The 21,290-nt window shown below is 33.4% G+C and overlaps 1 protein-coding gene across 7 annotated transcripts in view; it reads right to left on the bottom strand.

The window, feature by feature from the left end:
- Positions 1–20,783, bottom strand: part of LOC139502867 (heat shock 70 kDa protein 12A-like) — a 42,368-nt gene extending 21,585 nt beyond the window's left edge. Inside the window, exons 1-2 of one of the 7 annotated variants that reach the window (XM_071292513.1) lie at positions 20,720–20,783; positions 11,384–11,554 (exon numbers count right to left, since the gene is read on the bottom strand). The gene's annotated coding sequence lies outside the window, so the exon portion shown is untranslated. Of the gene's footprint in view, positions 1–3,246; positions 3,330–7,075; positions 7,655–11,383; positions 11,574–14,445; positions 14,620–20,719 lie in introns of those variants that run through there. The other 6 variants (XM_071292509.1, XM_071292510.1, XM_071292508.1 and 3 more) reach the window with 6 other exon arrangements.
- Between the last annotated feature and the right edge of the window lie 507 nt (positions 20,784–21,290).

Below are 21,290 nucleotides of genomic sequence, written 5' to 3'. Positions count from 1 at the left end.
ATTTCACGGTCCAATGATCATAGAAAATGATAGTGCGATGGGGCATCCGTGAACTATGGACACATTCTTTTTTTTTGGGGGGTGGGGTTGAAATTACCTTTGTGAATTTGTTAATTGCTTCATTTGAAATATAAACCATGCCTTTATAATTTTTAATCTTCCTGTAAAGGGTTGACATTACAATCGTATAGGTTTAATTTACTTTTTAACACATCTTGTGTAGTTTCTTGTGCTAAATTGTGGTCATATATATGCCATATATATATACAAGGTGCAACTATTCAGTGATATACTGAATCATTAACAGTTTGCTTGGAAAACTGTAATAATGTGCAAACTTAATCTGTTAACTTTCAGTCCATGATTTTTGTCAGAACAATATAATCGTTTGGAAAAGGTAAAATGTGATCTTTAACAACGAATAGTTCTAATGTTAAACATGTTAAATGTTTGATATCAGTTGTCAAATCAAATCATAGTTTCGACGAAGTTAATTTATCTATTTATATTTGGGAGATATCGGTGTCAAAAACAAGAGAAAATGCATGAACTGCTCGTTAAATAACGAGCACTGTTACCGTGCCTTTAATTTACTACGAAGCCCTGTTGGTCTCACACAGATTATAAAGTGTCTTTTAAAGTCCTGAAGATGTATAAAGTCTAGGGCTGAAGATGTAAAATCTAGCGCTGGAGATGTAAAGTCTGGCGCCGGACATGTAAAGTCCAACGCTGGAGATGTAAAGTCCAACGCTGGAGATGTAAAGTCAAGCGCTAGAGATGTAAAGTCAAGCGCTTGAGACGTAAAGTTTAGCGCTGAAGATGTAAAGTCAAGCGCTGGAGATGTAAAATCTAGACCATCGAGGCCGGCAAACTTTACCCTTGGTAAAAGAAAAAAATTACTACCGCGGGTTTCGAGGAGAAACTACACATTCTGTAAAATATTTTACATGGTAAAACATTTTCAACGGGAAGCCGCACGTAAGAAAATTGCAGGTCTCTCGATGACCATGGCACCGTCAACGAAGGCAGGCATCGTACACCCTCGTAAACCGCCTCTTGACTATGCACGTCCTAACCCTAACCCTAACCCAAACCCTAAACCTAACCACTCACCCTCGACCGTGGGTAGGTACGTGGTCGACCGATAGCGGGCTACTACGGGTCAAAACCGCGGGTAGGTACGTGGCCGGCCTTTAGCGGGCTACCGCGGGTCTCGACCGCGGGTTGGTATGTGGTTGACTTATAGTGGGCTACTACGGGTTTCGATCGCGGGTAGGTACAGAACCGGCCTTTGGCGGGTTACCACGGGTCTCTAACCCTAAAGCTAACCCTAGCCCTAACCCTAACCCTAACCCTTACCATAACCCTAACCCTAACCCTCACCCTCACCCTCACCCTCACCCTCACCCTCACCCTTACCCTAACCCCTAACCCGGACCCGGTAGGCCTCGACAGGCCGGCCATGTATCGACCCGCGGCAGAGACCTGCTAAAGTCCCGTCTTAGTCATCGATGGGTCGGTCACGTACGTACCGAGGTAGAGACCCGCGGTAGCCCACAATAGGCCGACCACGTACCTACCCGCGGCAGAGACCCGCTAAAGTCCCGCCGTTATCATCGATGGGTCGGCCTCGTACGTACCGCGGTAGAGACCCGCAGTAGCCCACAACAGGCCGACCACGTACCTACCCGCGGTAGCCCTCGATATAGATCCGTGGTAGCCCGCTATAGGTCGACCACGTACCTACCCGCGGTCGAGACCTGTTGTAGCCCGCTTTAGGCCGGCCACGTACCTACCCGAGGTCGAGACCCGAGGTAGCCCGCTCTAGTTCGACCACGTACCTACCCGCGGTCGAAACCCGTGGTAGTCCGCTACAGGTCGACCACGTACCTACCCGCGGTCGAGACCCGTAGTAGCCCGCTACAGCTCGCCCACGTACCTACCCGCGGTCGAGAACCGTGTTAGCCCGCTACAGTTCGACCACGTACCTACCCGCTTTTACATCTCCAGCGCTTGACTTAACATCTCCAGCGCTTGACTTTACATCTTCAGCGCTAGATTTTACATCTCCAGCGCTTGACTTTACATCTCCAGCGCTTGACTTTACATCTCTAGCGCTTGACTTTACATCTCCACCGCTAGACTTTACATCTTCAGCGCCAGACTTTACATCTCCAGCGCTTGATTTTACATTTTCAGCGCTAGACTTTACATCTCCATCGCTTGACTTTACATCTCCAGCGGTGGACTTTACATCTTCAGCGCCAGACTTTAAAAGACACTTTATAATCTGTGTGAGACCAACAGGGCTGTCTCGCTGCAGGTTAAAGGTTTTGGTCAAGACCCGGGGTAGCCCGCTACAGGTCGACCACGTACCTACCCGCTTTTACATCTCCAGCGCTTGACTTAACATCTCCAGCGCTTGACTTTACATCTTCAGCGCTAGACTTTACATCTCCAGCGCTTGACTTTACATCTCCAGCGCTTGACTTTACATCTCCAGCGCTTGACTTTACATCTCCAGCGCTGGACTTTACATCTCCAGCGCTGGACTTTACATCTTCAGCGTCAGACTTTACATCTCCAGCGCTTGATTTTACACATCTTCAGCGCTAAACTTAACATCTCCAGCGCTAGACCTTACATCTTCAGCGCTTGACTACATCTCCAGCGCTAGACTTTAGATCTCCAGCGCGCTAGACTTTACATCTTTAGCGCTGGACTTTATATCTCCAGCGCTAGACTTTACATCTCTAGCGCTAGACTTTACATCTCCAGCGCTAGACTTTACACATCTTCAGCGCAGGACTTTAAAAGACACTTTATAATCTGTGTGAGACCAACAGGGCTCCATAATTTACCAGGTGAGTTTACTTATTTCGTTTAATGTTTTCAAAAGCAAGAACCTTTCACTTATTAATAAACAAAGAGATTTCTCGAAATATTTACTTTATTTTTTTTGTATAAAGTAATATAATATTGTTACCTGTAATATTAATTGTATTTATGCAACATTAAAATTATTTATTTTTAAAAATAATTGATTTCTGATTGTGTCGTTGATTGATTGAAATATATGATATTGCTCCTTTATGTCGACAGAAATTACGCTACATTTTCGTTTTCTGTGTCTAATTTCGCACTATAAAAAAAAACTTAAAAGATACAAACAAGAATAAATATCTTTTCCTAAACACGAACTTTGTAAATATTGTAATTTCAAGACATGTAAACATATATACCTACTTTACAATATGTCCGATACCAGCATTTCCGGGGGTAGCATAATTGATTAAAATTTTAATTGCATCTGCTACAGCAGAAACTACCTGTTAACAATTCAATACACTTAATATCGAATATTTTTAAACTGATTCTATATTTAAATTATAAATGAGTGCATTTATAGAATAATGGATAAATCGATGCTTGGTTGTAAGGTGAACAATGAAATCCTCATAACTTTTGTTTATCTTATAATTTCTCTGTAACAATTCCAATGTCAAGTCAACAGGATAATGAAAAACCTGTAGAAAATATCTAGACACAAGTGTTATCTATGGCTTTTAGATAGATAATCTTACTCTGGTTTTAGCAATGCTATGTATGCACTCCAATACATTGTTTAAGCAGTCAATTAAGATTTCATGAAATCCATACAAACAATTCATGGCACTGTGTATAGACTGGGCGGTCATCCCCAAAACGAGAAGCGTTGGTTAATATCGGATTTTTAATCAAATCAACTACCCATACACTGCCATTTGACCCTCGGAGACCAAACATAACTTCAAGTCTTCATTTGTAAAGCTTACAATTTCACAGTCCGAAAAAAAGACAATAGTAGAATACCGCTGTTCAAAAGTCATCTTTCAATTTTTCTGAAACAAATCCAGGTCACAAACCAAACTGAGAGGAAACACATCAACTATAAGAGGAAACAAAACGAAACAACAGAAACATTGACCTGCTACAAAAGCAAACGCCAATATACATAGAAACGGACAATATGATAACAACTGCCATATTCCTGACGAAGCGCTTTTCTAGATTTACTTTCACTCGTATACAAATAAGATGTAGATTGATTGTAAATGGCACAAAATCCAAGGAGAAACCAAATAAAGTAGAGGAAACACTAAAACGTTAACATTTGAAGGTCAATTCTGTGTAGAAGAAGAAGGTGTCCTACCGCATATATCATACTTTATTTTAACAGTGTTGTTAATTACCGCTGATATCTACTCTCATATATCGGTATCTGTCTATTACAGTGGGTTTCACACATAAATCTCATAAACTGTACAGGACGACACGACAATGTAAAAATACAGAAATTGGTTTAGAAAAACAATATAAAATTTCTTGCTTCAAACAATAATCTGTATGGCAAATGAGTATGTATCCCTAATAACAAAATTAATACAATATTTGGGAAAAACATAATGCGTTAAACCTTCATCGACCAGTCTATTGAGAAAAAAGAAATACTCAAATCACACTATCTAAATTATCAGCATTATAAAGAACATGTTGGCTAAAGTATGCTGTTATAAATATTACTTTTATAAAAACAAATCATGCATTCCTATTCATAATATATTGCAAGATGCATAACTGCGTGTTGTGAGACTTTTAAGTTGTAAATACCTTTGGAGGAAATATGAATAGGTGTGAAACAAGGTAGAAACAAAATATAATCTTCTTAATCAAGTTTGAAAAGTGTGCACTTGAAATATTTACATAGAATCAATTACCTTTCAACATAACAAATGTTAAAGATTCGTGTGAAAATTTTAAAAAACGAAGTACATAATCCCTCTGAAAATAAGTGGTCAAGGTCTAGAAAAACTTATTGTTTATGTTTCTTTTTAAAATTATTCATTTGTTTCTTCGCAAAATGTGACATCAATGATCATGTTTACAACATTGTTTTTTTTTCTTTTTTGCAAGTCTAAATTCTGCCCGAACCAATAAAAATAATAAACTATGTGGGTTGACAGATATAGCCTTTCCTTTCGTTTCGTCTCGAATATTGTTGATATTAATCAAAGGACCAAAGCAAGTTAAAACAGTTACATCAGATAATCATCCAATCTTTAATCATTTTAATGAACTTACACTGTATAATAGGTTAAGGACTTTACAAAGAGGTTATTATATAAACCGACAAATATTTTCGTCAAGTATTCTTACAAGTTTATTTTTTAGAAGTGATATATACTCTAATTGTTAGAAAACACATAATACAAGTGTTGGATTGCTATTTGAATGTTTACAAAATTCTGCTATAAAACTAAGACAACGCTTTTTTAATTTATTGAATTTCATCAAGAACGTTTGAAACTAAACGTTTAAAGAAAAAAAAGTACTATGAATATTTTAATTCGTGAAGAGATATCAGACCAACCTGATCTAAAAAGAGTAAGCAAATAGGGTAGTATTTGCGTGAGGTAATTGAAACATTAGTTGCTAAATATTTTCCCAATTTATCAACGCAGAATCTAAGAATAGTTTGTTGTGAACCAGTCGTAAGTGATTGAGCTGATGGATATTCGGCACTGGCATAAAAATACGGATATTGTTCTTTTAGAATTGCGAAATCAATTCAATTTTAAGAAATGTATCTCCTTTGTGCATTGCTCCGATTCCTAGTCTTGGTTTTGCTTTCTTTTTGGTACTTTTATCAGCTCTTCAACGTTTATATTAGGCTTTGGAATTGTAAATATGTTTGTCTCGAACATCACTAAAGATACATTTATTGTCGAAAGGCGCATCTGGTGCAATAAAACTGATGACGTTAAAGGTATCGAACCGATGATCAACCATACAAGAAAATACCCCCAAAATATAGAAACAGATATACAGGTACATGAGGTATTCCATGTTGTATATCTCAGATGATTGAGGTGGTCCCTTTTATTTGGGCTTTGGTTATAACTTAGGCAAAGTTTCTTGTTGGCGGGGTGTTCTTCGCTTTTTTGAAAATGTTCAAATTTAGTTATTCCAATAGGCCTTTCACGGTTATTGCAGCCATGTTGAATAAGGGGCAGATTTTCATAATGGAGGTAAAAATGGTTTAAAAATACGGGAAAACCTCAATGAAAGAGAACATTTGCTTGAAAAAATGCATGGGATTTCCCGTTTTTTCATACTATTTATCAAAAAAATCTGCCCCTATTCACTTTTACTGCAATAACCACGAAATGGCCTATTTTGCATTTGATTTAAATATCAAACTGTTCCTTTCTCATTATGGTTAAAAAAAATCTTATACATCTCATCATAAAAATATGATGTACTGAAACTGGTAAAAAGATCATATATACAGCAGCTATTATTGCACAGGGAAAAATAGATAAAGCTTCAAACGTTCAGACTACTTGATAACTACACATAGCGGCGTCATCAACTAAATAAAAGCACAATCTGGTGGTTATTCGAAATAACGTACGGTAATGGTGATTAAGTTATTATGCAATTAAGCTACTGTGAATTCATTTATTATTATTTTCGTTGGTACCAACTTTCATGGAGCGAGGAAAACTTGCATTTTCGTGGATATCTAATTTCTTTGTTTTGGCAACGTCGGCATTTATTCCTTTAGGAAATTTGTAATTCGTTGAACACTTAAATTCTTGGTTCCTCTGTACCAACGAAATCCATGAAAATTGGTGTCTAACGAATATCAATGAATCTACAGCAATCTGATATGTAGGTGTATATTATTACGAGTCAACATTCATTACAAATCGCTTATATTTCTTAAAGGTAGAGCTATCACTAGATAGAGGTAAACTGTAAGTTGATATTTTTTCTGTGAGGTTGATGAAGGGGGCTAAAAGTAACGCGTAATTGATGCCCTCGTACACTTTTTTTAATCTTAGTTTACTTACGTCTTTCTCTCTTAATTGAATAAAAGGTTTTAGACGTTCACTTTTATATTTTATGTATATTTAAAAATTAATATACAGTGCAATACATATATTTCTCTTTAAATTTTTACTTGACCAATTTTTTATCATTTAAAAAAGTGCGGGGATTTATTTTTGAAATACAACAATGATAATCTTACCTTATGTATAGCAGCTGCACAAATACCTTTTATTGTGAACGGTTAAGAGCTGAACAAGGTATATGTCTGTCCTCGATATGACATTTAAATTCACCTTAGTATTAATAAATATACGTTTTCGGAAAGTTATAAATACGTCTTAACCTTCGCTGCGGGTTATCTATATTTAAATCTTGAACGAGAGTGGAATTTCAGTAAATACGTAGTACATCGATTTTGTGTATTTTCTACAAGATTAAGATTCACATAAATTTTCTTTAGATTAAACACTCATTCACAACTTGTAACAAATGTAACAAAATAGTGCAATTTCATTATTTAAATACTTTTTGTATCCACTTCTTTGAATATGAAATCGATTTATATGAAAGAAAGAAAAAACTGCAACAAGAAGAAGTCTTCATTTCTGATACATCTACATTTTTGAGTCCTTAAAATGCATGTATTGTTTTTCCGTCTAAGTATCGTTAGACTGCTTTCATGTTGACATATATTTCACATATCTGATCATTCATATATGTTATAAATTGTTACTGGACGTTTTTCAGTCATCAAGTCATTATCCTTTGCCAATTAAACAAGGTTTTGTTTTGTTCAATATATTTATTTCAGTCATACTAATTATCCGATGACATTGATTTTCTTGGTAGGAGTTCATGTCATATCAACTATATGGAAAAAATTTGAAAGATAGCCAAAATATGTTGAATTTAGCCTTATAATAATTATGGCCAACATTAGAATGTTACGGTTCAATTAATATCTATTTTGGTTCAATCTGAGCTAAAATTTTATGTGAAAGAAAATTATCTTTTTTACTATTCTTCATTTATTTTCAAACACAGATCATTTGTCTTACAAGATAGAAGCATCAGTCCAACCATGATTATTGCTTTTTAAATACTTTGTATCTCAATCAAAAGGAATTCCTGTCTTGCCTATATCAGCTAAATTAATTACTTTTTAATCTACTTTTTAATAAAGGCAACAGTTGTATACCGCGGTGTTCAAAATTCATAAATTAGTTAAGAGAAAACAATTCCGGGATACAAACTAAACCCGATGGAATCGTAAAATCATAAAAATACTTAACTCCAAGGAAAATTCAAAACGGAAAGTACGTAATCAAATGGCAAAATTAAAAGCTCAAACACACCAAATGTATAGATAAACACATCATTTAATCTATGTATTGTCCCAATTCGTAGTACCGGAAAACAATATCTTTTTTTCAAAAGTGATGTATATAGATAATTGGTCAAGTGTTTTTAATTGTCTTTGGAACATATTTGTTTTCTGGTAAAACTATTATAACTCATGTCACTGTTATTACTCATGTCACTGTTATTACTCATGTCACTGTTATTACTCATATCACTGTTATTACTCATATCACTGTTATTACTCATGTTACTATTATAACAGTATGGGCTATATGATCATTCATATTATGTGTACATTTTCATGCCGAAAAAAAGAAGAAAATGTTTGCTACAAATAAAGGCAACAGTAGTATACCGCTGTTCAAAACTCATAAATCCATGGACAAAAAACAAAAACGGGGTAACAAACTGAAACTGAGGGAAACGCATTAAATATAAGAGGAGTACAACGACACAACATTAAAATGTATCACACACAGAAACGGACTAAGCATTAGACAAAATCCTATGAGAATAACAAATATAACATCAAAACCAATTTGGGTTTGGGATAGATAAGTACCGTGACACGTCTTATAGTAATGTGAATTCACACTCAAAAATAAGAGAAAGCAAACGACACAACGGAAACACAACGTTAAAAGGTAACACACACAGAAACGAACTACAAATTACATGTTGGATTAAAAATTTGTTTTACTGAAACCATCGGTAAAATAATTTGTAGCAGTAGGATTGATAAAAACCCAAATTCCCTGGTATAATTTGAAAACAAGCTATATTTCCTTTTAATTTTAGATTTCTGCGTCCTGAATTCTTTTCATATCAATTTTCATAAAAGGTGTATAAAAGAAAGAAGTCCTTCTTGTATCCGCTAAAGTAAACATGCTTTTAAATTTAAAATTGGTCTACAACTGTTATACATTGTGAATAAATAAATTCTGGCAAATGTAAATAAGGTTTTCAGAAATTCAACAGTTAAGTATTATTTTTATCTTAAGTCACTTGTGTTCATTGACCATTACTAGTAACGACAAAATTGTACGTGATAATATGAATGAAATCCGATCTATAAATAAATTTATAATGCGTTATAATAATAGCTTTAATAATCCATAGGAATATGATAAGATATCTAGTGTCCCGGACATATGCATGCCCGTGTCCAAACGTTCGGTATCAACAGCAGAATAATGCAGCAATATTTTTCGAGGGTGCGGTAAATATCGGAAGCTTGTCACAATGTGATGCGTTATGGCGTTTCAGCGCAGCAATCGAGTACAAATGCCTCACATTGTGTCCCGTGGGTGACTTTTTACGCTTGAATGCAACAGATGTTCTAAAAATGAAAGAACATTTTTTCAGCATTTTTCTGAATAACTTAATTAAATTCTTACAATAATCAGTTTATATAATATGCTTGGGATTCAAAAGAATAAATTTGCACGTATTGGACAGCTCAATCATCTTATAGGTCTTATAGTTAACGTATCAAACGTATAATAAACTAATTCAGCTTCAAAATAATATCAGATTTTACTCATCCTACTTAAACAAATGGAGTAAACGAAATGTATGTCAAAATGCATCAATACTTTAGACATTCGCGTATCACATTTCAAAGTAATTAGTTATTACTGAAAGATTCAGAAGTACTCGTCGAAAAGTGTATCGTGTTTTCCACCTGACCAAGACGCACAAAACGTGTGGAATGATTTTAATATCTATACAGATATATGTAAAAATGACATAATAGAGTCTTATGTATTCAACACGGTCGACAAATCTGGTATCGTTCCTTTATTGAGGACATGCAATTCCATCAGGTTTTTTTTGGTTTGTTTGTTTTTTTTTAGTTTTGTTTTTTTTTTGTGTTTTTTTGTTGTTTTTTTTGGGGGGGGGGGGGGATCCTACCTGGACTTGTCTCCTTTTTTTTCGATATACGAGATTTGAACATCAGTACCCTACCTTGATCATTGATGTTCGGTAAATGTAATTTGAATAAATGAAGCTGGCAAGAAAACATAAAATTCCCTGCAATTCTCTGTTGATTAATTTAGAAATTATCAAATATAAAGGTTTTAACTAGACTTAGTTGACTACAGATAAATTTTGCTTTTTCAAATCATTTTATGTCACTTTTGGTCATATAGCTCCTAATGTTTTCAGATATTCATTCATCTGTAGACCAATTAATTGCTTTGGGGTGATTGTGAGGGACGTTCAAACACCTGTAATTCATATTTTTTCTAAACAAAAACAAGAATGTGTCCCCAGTACACGAATCCCCCACTCACACTATCATTTTCTATGTTCAGTGGACCGTGAAATTGGGGTAAATACTCTAATTTTGCATTAAAATTAGAAAGATCATATCATAGGGAACATATGCTCTAAGTCTGAAGTCGATTAGACTTTAACTTCATCAAAAACTACCTTCATCAAAAACTGTAACCTGAAGCGGGACAGACGGACGAACGAACGGACTGACGAACGGACGCACAAACTAGAAAACATAATGCCCCTCTACTATCGTAGGTGGGACATAATTAGTAAATCGCCCAATGTGAATATGAAAAACAGGTTCAATATGATAAGTTCAACAAGCTACCCAGGTCTTCTGAAAGATTAAACATTTATTGTGAAACACTGAACATAGTGTTTGCCAAAATTTGAAAAGGCAGTTTGAGCCATAAATTCCATTTATTTGTGACTCGTTTCGTACATTTTGGACGTATGCCAATTTGAACTTTGGCAAGACACCTACACAATTTCCCGACACAATTAAAACAGCTATATCGATTCCAATATTTAAGACGCAATATTAACAAACGGTTTTAAAGTTAACACAAATGTATTTTTGCAATATAGGTTAATCTGATAGTCCTTCAGTATAGTTCATGGTAGAACTGATCAATAATTTGGAAAGGTTACATTTGCGTGCTAGGATTATATGATATAAAATAATTCGTCTGAAGATCAGACCTAACAAACAAGTGCACTTGCACTGGCTTGCGATAAAATCAAGCTACCTAGAATTTACCTTTCAATTCTCATTGATCAAAATTTTAATTCAATCTACTTATTTGTCCCAAACTAGGCCCTCATTTTAGAAAATTCGCTTTATGTAATATTGCTTTGATACTTCGATAGGAATATAAGAATCAATCTTTGCTCATTTTAAAATAAAGATTTAAACATTTGACATTTATGAACTTGTACATAATATCATTTTGTTATATGGAAATTTGACATTTGACATAGAATTAAATTTGAGGTTTAAATGGATTACATTGCTTTTCATTTAAACCATTTCCTAGAAATAAAAAAACAATAATTCATATTGCGGTATTTAGATCATAAGACTATTATTTTTTCTATAATTAACCCTTATTGTCACTAACCACGATATGATATATCTTCTTTTCAAGTGGAAACGTTATCAATGAAAAGGATTTGTTCACGAGTAAATAAATTAAAATATGATATCATTGAATAATTTGTCAAAAGCTACATTTGTAGTTTGAAGGAGTCTCGTGCAAACAAAAACGTTTAATGTGAATGCTTCTACGTCTGTCAATGGTTGTTTTGTACCATATATCTATGCATTAAAGTCATGAGAAGGGTGAAGTGTTGATGAAAGATCTCTCACTGATTGTTTAAACTTTTAGACTTGGTATGATTTAACGCTTGACATATTGAATATACACCTGTCTAGTGTTGTAGACTAATGCTGTCCCAAGATTCTTTTTGGTTTTTTTCTCGTTCGGTTTCTGCCGATTGACGTATTTCCTACATAAATCTATTTTTATTTGCGGTTGATATCGCAGGCATGTAACGGATGTAGCCTTCCTCTGTGATAATGATATGTTTAAGACTGTCATATAGAAACATGACACATATTAAAATTTTGTCAATATTTGTACTTTAGTTCATGTAGTAAGATTTTACTACATTTTTAATTCAATTGATGGCTGATATATATGATTAAAAAAATGTTCGCTACGGTAAACGAAGTTGCAATGTAACACAAGATGTTTGGGTAAAAGATGTTCAGTACATGTATATAGATTGAAGATATTAAATTATAGCTAGAATGTTAACGTTTTCCTTAAGGTTAATGAAGTTGCAACGTTAAGCAAGGTGTAAGATAAATGATGTTCAGTATATGTCAATCTAAATTATATAGTAATGTTTGCAGAAATCTTGTTTCATGAAACTGTATATTACTTTATAAATATAGATTTTTGTTAGAAATAGTACCAGCATATTTGTAATCTAAATATATCTGTACATATTTACATCATGTTTACAGAAAGTAAAGATAACTTAAGCGGAATAAGTGTGGAAGCTACGTTAATGATTAGGGGTTATCATGAGCAAATTTATATAAATAAAAGACATGCTGACGACATGACGACATGTAGCGTATGTAAAATATATAAAAAGTAAAATCACAAAAATACTGAACTCCGAGGAAAATTCAAAAAGGAAAGACCCCAATCAAATGGCAAAATCAAACGTTCAAACACATCAAACGAATGTATAACAACTGTCATATTCCTGACTTGGTACAGGCATTTTCTTATGTAGAAAATGGTGGATTGAACCTGGTGTTATCGCTAGCTAAACCTCTCACTTGTATGACAGTCGCATCAATTTCCATTATATTGTCAACGATGCGTGAACAAAACAAACAGACACAATAGGTAAAAATGTCAAAAATAGGTCTTCTGAAAGATTAAACATTTATTGTGGAACACTTAATATATATATAGTGTTTGCCAAAAATTGAAAAAGCACAGTTCCAGTTATTCACGATGACCCTTTTCGTATATTTTGGATGTATGCCATTTAAACCACGAAATTAAATATACACGAAAATGCAAGTTTTCCTCAATTCACGAAAACTAGTGCCCACGAAAATAAATGAATCCACAGTATTAGAGTATAATGCATTCAACACGGTCGACAAATCTGGCATCGCTCTTTTATTGCAATTGAGTTCATGCAATTCCCTCAGTATTTTTGAGGTTTTTATCTACTACCTTGGTTTGTCTTTTCTCAACCGTTAACGGGCTTTGAACACTACTAAACTACTGTTGTTGTTTCTAAACTACCTTGAGAATTGATTTTCGGGAAATGTCATTCGAATAAATGAACATAACAAGAATAAAGTTCCATGAAATTCTCTGTTGATAATTTATCATTCTCTACATCTATAAACTTTTTAACTCCTCCTAAGGGAAGTTGACTATTGATAGATTTTAGTATTCCAAATTATTTTATGCCATTTTATGCATTAAGTGCATCTATGGACCACTACATTTTGTTTGAGTGATTCTGAGGGACGTTTGGACACCTATAATTCATACTGTAATTTTTCAAATATCAAACAATTAGAAAATCGGTCAATGTTAGTTTGTAAAAGCAGGTTCAATATGTTCAAACAAGTTATCCAGGTCTTCTGAAAGATTAAACATTTATTGGGGAACATTTAACATATATAGTGTTTGCCAAAAATTGAAAAAGCACAGTTCCATTTATTCACGATGACCCTTTTCGTATATTTTGGAAGTGTGCCAAATTGAACTTTGGCAAGACACCTACATAATTCCCCGACACAATTAACGCAGTAATATCGATTCAAATATTTAAGCCACAATATTAACAAACGGTTTTAAAGTTAACACAAATGTATTTTTGCAATATAGGTTGATCTGATAGTCCTTCAGTATAGTTCATGGTAGAACTGATCAATAATTTGAAAAGGTTACATTTGCGTGCTAGGATTATATGATATAAAATAATTTGTCTGAAGATCAGACCTAACAAACAAGTGCACTTGAACTGATTTGCGATAAAATCAAGCTACCTAGAATTTACCTTTTAATATCTTTCAATTTTCATTGACCAAAATTTAATTCAATCTACTTATTTGTCCCAAACTAGGCATTTGTTTTAGAAAAATCGCTTTATGTAATATTGTTTTGATACATATAAGAATCAATCTTTGTTCATTTTAAAATAAAGAATTCAATTTGTCCTTTAAAAACTTGTACATAATATCATTTTGTTATATGACAATTTGACATTTGACATAGAATTGAGGTTAAAATGCGAGCGTTTTCTAATGTAAGATCAAAATAAAGTATGGTTTTGTGAGCAGGTTTGTATATCTGCTTCTTTTTAGTGTTATCAACTTACCTTTTAATGATTCAATTCGTTTCGTGTATAGTTTAGACTGCTTTTTATTTAAACCATTGCCAATTCCTAGAAATAAAAACAATTATTCTTATTGTGGTATTTAGATCATAAGACTATTATTTTTTCAATAGTTAATCCTTATTAACACTAACCACAGGAGCAATGAACTATTACATAGTATAACAATGCACAACGATACAATATATCTTCTTTTCAAGTGGAAAATTTATCAATGAAAAGGATTTGTTCACGAGTATATAAATTAAAATATGCTATCATTGAATACTTGTCAAATAAAATTGAGAAAGTAAATGGGGAATGTGTCAAAGCAACAACAACCCGACCATAGAGCAGACAACAACAGAAGGCCACCAATGGGTCTTCAATGTAGCGAGAAACTCCCGCACCCGTAGTTGTCCTTCAGCTGGCCCATTAAAAATATGTATACTAGTACAGTGATAATGGACGTCATACTAAACTCCGAATTATACACAAGAAACTAAAATTAAAAATCATACAAAACTAACAAAGGCCAGAGGCTCCTGACTTGGGACAGGCACAAAATAGCTAGTTTGAAGGCGTCTCGTGCAAACAAAGACGTTTAATCTTTATGCTTCTACGTCTGTCAATTGTTGTTTCGTGCACTATATCTATGTATTAAATTCATAAGAAGGGTGAAGTGTTGATGACAGATCTCTGACAGTTTAAACAAACTTTTAGACGTGGGATGATTTAAGTACAGCTCTTTATAAGAACGAGGCAGAGTCCGTTATACATGTAAATTATGAGGGTTTCAGATTTTATCTATAAATGGCCTAGAAGAAGCGGTAACTAAATACTGCTCCAAAAATAAATGTGAGTGGGAAAATACGAGTGGTTGCCATGGTAACGGACACTCTATTTTTTGGTTGTGAAGCATAGTAAAACGCTTGACATGTTGATTATACACCTGTCCATTGTTGAAAACATTTGCTGTTTCCAAAATACGTTTTGGGTTTCTCTCGTTCGGTTTCTGCCAAATGACGTATGCCCTACATAAATATATTTTTTTGCGGTTGATATTGTAGGCATGTAACGGATGTAGCCTTCCTCTGTGACAATAATATGTTTTAAACCTTTCATATAGATTAAAAATGATCATTACTGATAAAACGTTTGTCAATACATTAGAAGTAAGATTTTACTACGTTTTTCATTCAGTTGATGGATGATATAAATTTTTGATAAAAAAAAAGTTTTCGCTAAGGCTAACGAAGTTGCAATGTTAAACAAGATGTTTAGATAAAAGATGTTTAGTATATATTCAAATGATTAATGATATTAATATTTGATCAAAAATGTCTTCCAAAAGGTTAATGAAGTTGCAATGTTAATCAAGGTGTATGATAAATGGTGTTCAGTATATGTCAATCTAAATTATATTGTATTGTAATGTTTTCAGAAATCTTGTTACATAAAACATGTAAAACTTTATACTGCTTTAAAAATACAGATTTTTTACAGAAATAATACCAGAATATTTGTATCTAAATTTATCTATTTGTACTTACATCAGCTTTACAGAAATTAAAGATATCTTAAGTGGTTTCAGTGGAAGTAATATTTATAAATAGGGGTAATCATTCGCAAATTTATATTAAGACATGGTGGCGAAACGTAAAGTATTTATTGTTTAAAGGATATACATTCCAAAGTAGGAGTGTTAAGATTGAGGTTAGATATTTTTTAGAAATAGTAACAAGTTCCGGATTTTATAACAATATATATTTTATATAGAAATCAAACATTCTCAGAAATTGTTCATTTAAGTCTATTAATATACATGTTTTTATCAGTATGACATCACTTTTACATCATTCAAATTCAAATGAGATATTGTTCTATGAAACTCAAATGAAATGTAAAACTACTTCATTTGATATTTTCGACAATTTCTAGTGTTGGTAAATCATGTTAATTGATGAAAGCAATTGTCAATCAGTATTCCATACAAAAATAAAAAGTACATGACAAAAGGATAAAAATAATATATCAATCTTTATATAACAAAGATAAATATTATTAAAGACAGACGAACGTTATCAAAGGGACGTTCAAACTCATACATGTCATAAGACGAAAATAAAATGACTTAAAAAAAAAGAAAAACGACCAAAACACAGTATACAAAACATAACATAGAAAACTAAAGATTGGCATGATTGGGCAACTCAAACCCAAACAAAATGTTTGCAGAATTTTCAGGAATTAAATCTTTCACTTATCTTTTCTTTAACATGTTTAACATGTTTAATAGAAATTGTAATTTTCAAAAGGTAAAAAGACATGCAATATGAATTATAAGTTCAGCATTCTTACCTTTAATAAACAGACATGTAAAATCTTTATTGAGATTGATTGCCAATATTTATTCTATAAATAACTTTTCGTTTAAATACAACAATTAAACAATGTATATCTTTTGCTGACTGTTGCACATTTAGTGTTGTGATTGACGTGCTAATCTTCCGACCTCTGTTTATAAGTAAACAATAATATAAGAAAGGCACGCTTAATTATTTGTTTTACAGTGAAAGCTGTTTTAAGATATCACTAACGGGAGAGCAATATAGTTGTCTCTTAACACATGTGGTCTTTTAATATCGGTTCAATTTATATGAAATGTACGACAAAGGGATATAAAATTAATGGTCTTATGATATAGGGTTTTGCTTAACACAGGTGGTCTGTTAAGCAGGTTTGACTGTATTTTAGATTTTTATTACGATATATGAACAAAGCTAATGACAGAGTGTTAATTGTGTTCAACATATCTTGTTTTGTTAAAATATTTAAAAAACACATGTTTTAAATACTTTAATTATTAGTTATCTGTCACATAGATCAATAAAACATGTAAAGGGTCGTTAAACCTGTAACCATATCTATTCCAGTTTGAATGGCTTTACGCTAGTAATGTTGGGGCCTTTTATAGCTTGCTGTTCGGTGTGAGCTAACCTATAATGGGTTACTTTTATAAATTGTGATATGGATGGAGAGTTGTCTCATTGACACTCATTCCAGATCTTCTTATATCTATTAGTTTTACTAAGGGGGCGACTATTTGATATTCCGATATTGGTTTTTTTTTTGGTCGGATTGAAAATTATTAATTTTCATCATTTGCTACACACGGCTTTATTTTGTAGCGCGAAAATTTACGGATTTTTGTACACGATTGATTCCAGTATTTGTGTTGCAAAATATTGATTTTCGTTCTGTCTTGATCAAGTTTTTCTAGTTCTTACCAGCTAGGCCAGGATAATCATATAAAATGTCGTTCTGATCACCCTCTAGAATATTAAAATGGTCTAACATGATTTAAAGGATATGAGTATTGTCAGTGAGATTGCAACTAATTGACAATACTTATTGGAAAGGGCACCAATGCCTCACAATATACTGTTAACAATGTCATTTTTTTATGTATTGAGTTTAAAATGTAGGGTTCTCCAGATAGCAGGAAGGTGTTTGCACAATTTGTGTGTCCTTTAATCGTTACAAACTTAATAAATAAAGGCAGTTAATTAATTAGTTATCTGTCACATAGATCAATATAACATGTAAAGGGTCGTTAAACCTGTAACCATATCTATTCCAGTTTGAATGGCTTTACGCTAGTAATGTTGGGGCCCTTTATAGCTTGCTGTTCGGTGTGAGCTAAGACTCCGTGTTGATGACCGTACTGTGACCTATAATGGGTTACTTTTATAAATTGTGATATGGATGGAGAGTTGTCTCATTGGCACTCATTCCAGATCTTCTTATATCTATTAGTTTTACTAAGGGGGCGACTATTTGATATTCCGATATTGGTTTTTTTTTTGGTCGGATTGAAAATTATTAATTTTCATCATTTGCTACACACGGCTTTATTTTGTAGCGCGAAAATTTACGGATTTTTGTACACGATTGATTCCAGTATTTGTGTTGCAAAATATTGATTTTCGTTCTGTCTTGATCAAGTTTTTCTAGTTCTTACCAGCTAGGCCAGGATAATCATATAAAATGTCGTTCTGATCACCCTCTAGAATATTAAAATGGTCTAACATGATTTAAAGGATATGAGTATTGTCAGTGAGATTGCAACTAATTGACAATACTTATTGGAAAGGGCACCAATGCCTCACAATATACTGTTAACAATGTCATTTTTTTATGTATTGAGTTTAAAATGTAGGGTTCTCCAGATAGCAGAAAGTTGTTTGCACAATTTGTGTGTCCTTTAATCGTTACAAACTTAATAAATAAAGGCATATTTTTGTTCTCCCTTCTTGTGTTTTAGCATTTCCTTTATCGTCTGTTCTATGGAACATTTCAGCCTCTTATAAATTAATCAACGGAGATTTTTCAATGTAACGTAAAATATGGCCGAAAGATACCAGAGAGAGGGGCATTTAAAAACTGAAGGTGGTCTCAATTGCTCCAGAAGGGTAAGCCGTTCTGTTCCACATGTTGCACCCGTCGAGTTGCTCATGATATTACAAACCCGGTAAATTGTCTGATTCGGTAGGTCACATTTGTGACAAGGGAAGAGGATTGTAGTTACGGTATAAGGAATATATTCGATATTATATGTGAAACGGTTACTCCAAACATTGGGCAGTATCCAAAAAAATAAACTCCGAGGAAAATTCAAAACGAAAAGTCAAATGGCAAAATCAAAAGCTCAAACACATCAAACGAATGGATAACAACTGTCATATTCCTGACATGGTACAATTAAACTAATCATAGATACCAGGACTAAATTAGCATTTTCTTATGTAGAAAATGATGTATTGACATCAGACTCGGACTTCTCTTGAACTAAATTCTAATGTGCGTATTGTTATGCGTTTACTTTTATACATTGGCTAGAGGTATAGGGGGAGGGTTGAGATCATGTTTAACCCTGCCGCATTTTTGCGCCTGTCCCAAGTCAGGAGCCTCTGGCCTTTGTTAGTCTTGTTTTATTTCTAATTTTAGTTTCTTGTGTACAATTTGGAGTTTAGTATGGCGTTCATTTTCACTGAACTAGTATATATATTTGTTTAGGAGCCGGCTGAAGGACGCCTCCGGGTGCGGGAATTTCTCGCTGCATTGAAGACCTGTTAGTGACCTTCTGCTAAAAGACTCATCAGTGACGCTTGAATCCAAAAAAAAGTTAAAAAGGCAAAATAAAGTACGAAGTTGAAAAGCATTGAGAACCAAAATTCCTAAAAGTTTTGCCAAATACAGCTTAGGTTGTCTAATCCTGGGGTAAAAAATTGACCGTTTGGACAAACCGTGACAGGCCAACTTATCAGAGCCACATAAAAATATGATTTGTTTACAGTTAGAAGTCAACCAACATAGTTTCACCTTACCCTAGATAATAAACATCAGATTGGAGATATAAATTGTTGTATAAATTTACATTTTTAGTTAATCTGTATATTATATTATCATATGTTTGCTGTTGCAATAGTTGAATAACACTTCAATTGTGGAAGTAAATAAGACATATTGGCAAGATAAGTGTTGATTCAGACGACATTATTCTAAAAAAAAATAGACGTAAGGATGACAGGTAAGCGCTAGGTAAAAAAAATATTGTCATGGTTTTCCATCTTTTTATAAAAGTATTTTCAATGATTAAGATGTCATATTACGACAGCAATTGATGAACCATATTTAACAGAATGATATGGTTTGTAAACCTCACTCGATCTCGGATTTTGTTATTGAGTTGTAGTTCTTCGATTATAAGTTTTTTATGCGGTTGTAAATAGTGCGGGTTTTATTTTTTGTTCATTCCTGTTAATGGCCGGTTTTATTGGTGTTCCTTTTCTACTGAGTATAAAATTTACATGGCACCTTTAATATCTTCTACGTTTTTTAACATTTACATCTTTGGTATGTCGTTGTAAGATAACGATAACATTAATGATACCATTTTGTTCTGCACCAGACACGCAACTTGTCGATGAATGTCTCCTCAGTGATGATCCAGGCCAATATTTGAAAATCCGACGCTTAGTACAAATATGAAGAGCTTATAAAAAAATAATAACAAAAAAGTATAGCCTATCTAAGTTTTGAATGTCTCATTGGAATCTTTCGCCTCTTCATCAGAGTGTTTCTAACATCTTTGATTTCATAATAAACGACGATTGTTCTTGAACAAATACAATACGAGTAAAAGAAATCCCCAAAAAAAATCATTAAATGCAACATTTTTTTTTGTACACATATTTGTATGAAATAAACTTACGTCTTAAAATATTGAAGAATCCGTAACGATGTGACCCGGATAAACAATATCATGTCTCCTGATATGATTAATGACGGTTGTTTTATATTATCTAATATGACTTGCAAAACAAAGTTCATGCTCTTGATAAGATAAACAATACATAGAGGATATAATATTGCATATCACTTTGAAGGATGCATGGAGACAAAACACTTAGGTGTTCTCTATTAATCAAGAAAGCGTGTGATGTATATTAGATATATGTTTATTAATAAATTTATACAGATAAAAAAACACACCCAAACCGGTATCGTTATTATAAGATGAAAATAACCTAACCTCCTCTTTTGAACTGGAAAGTAAAATCACAAAAATACTGAACTCAGAGAAAACTCCAATCGGAAAGTCCCTAATCACATGGCAAAATCAAATGACAAAACACATCAAAAACAAATGGACAAGAACAGTCATATTCCTGACTTGGTACAGGCATTTTCATGTGTAGAAAATGGTGGATTAAGCCTGGTTTTATAGCGTTAAACCTCTCACTTTGTACGACAGTCTCATCAAATTCCGTTACATTTACAAT

This window comes from Mytilus edulis, chromosome 14 (assembly GCF_963676685.1).
Source record: "Mytilus edulis chromosome 14, xbMytEdul2.2, whole genome shotgun sequence".
NCBI lineage: Eukaryota > Metazoa > Mollusca > Bivalvia > Mytilida > Mytilidae > Mytilus > Mytilus edulis.
The sequence above is the reverse complement of the archived record's forward strand: the minus strand, read 5'-3'. Positions and strand labels throughout refer to the sequence as shown.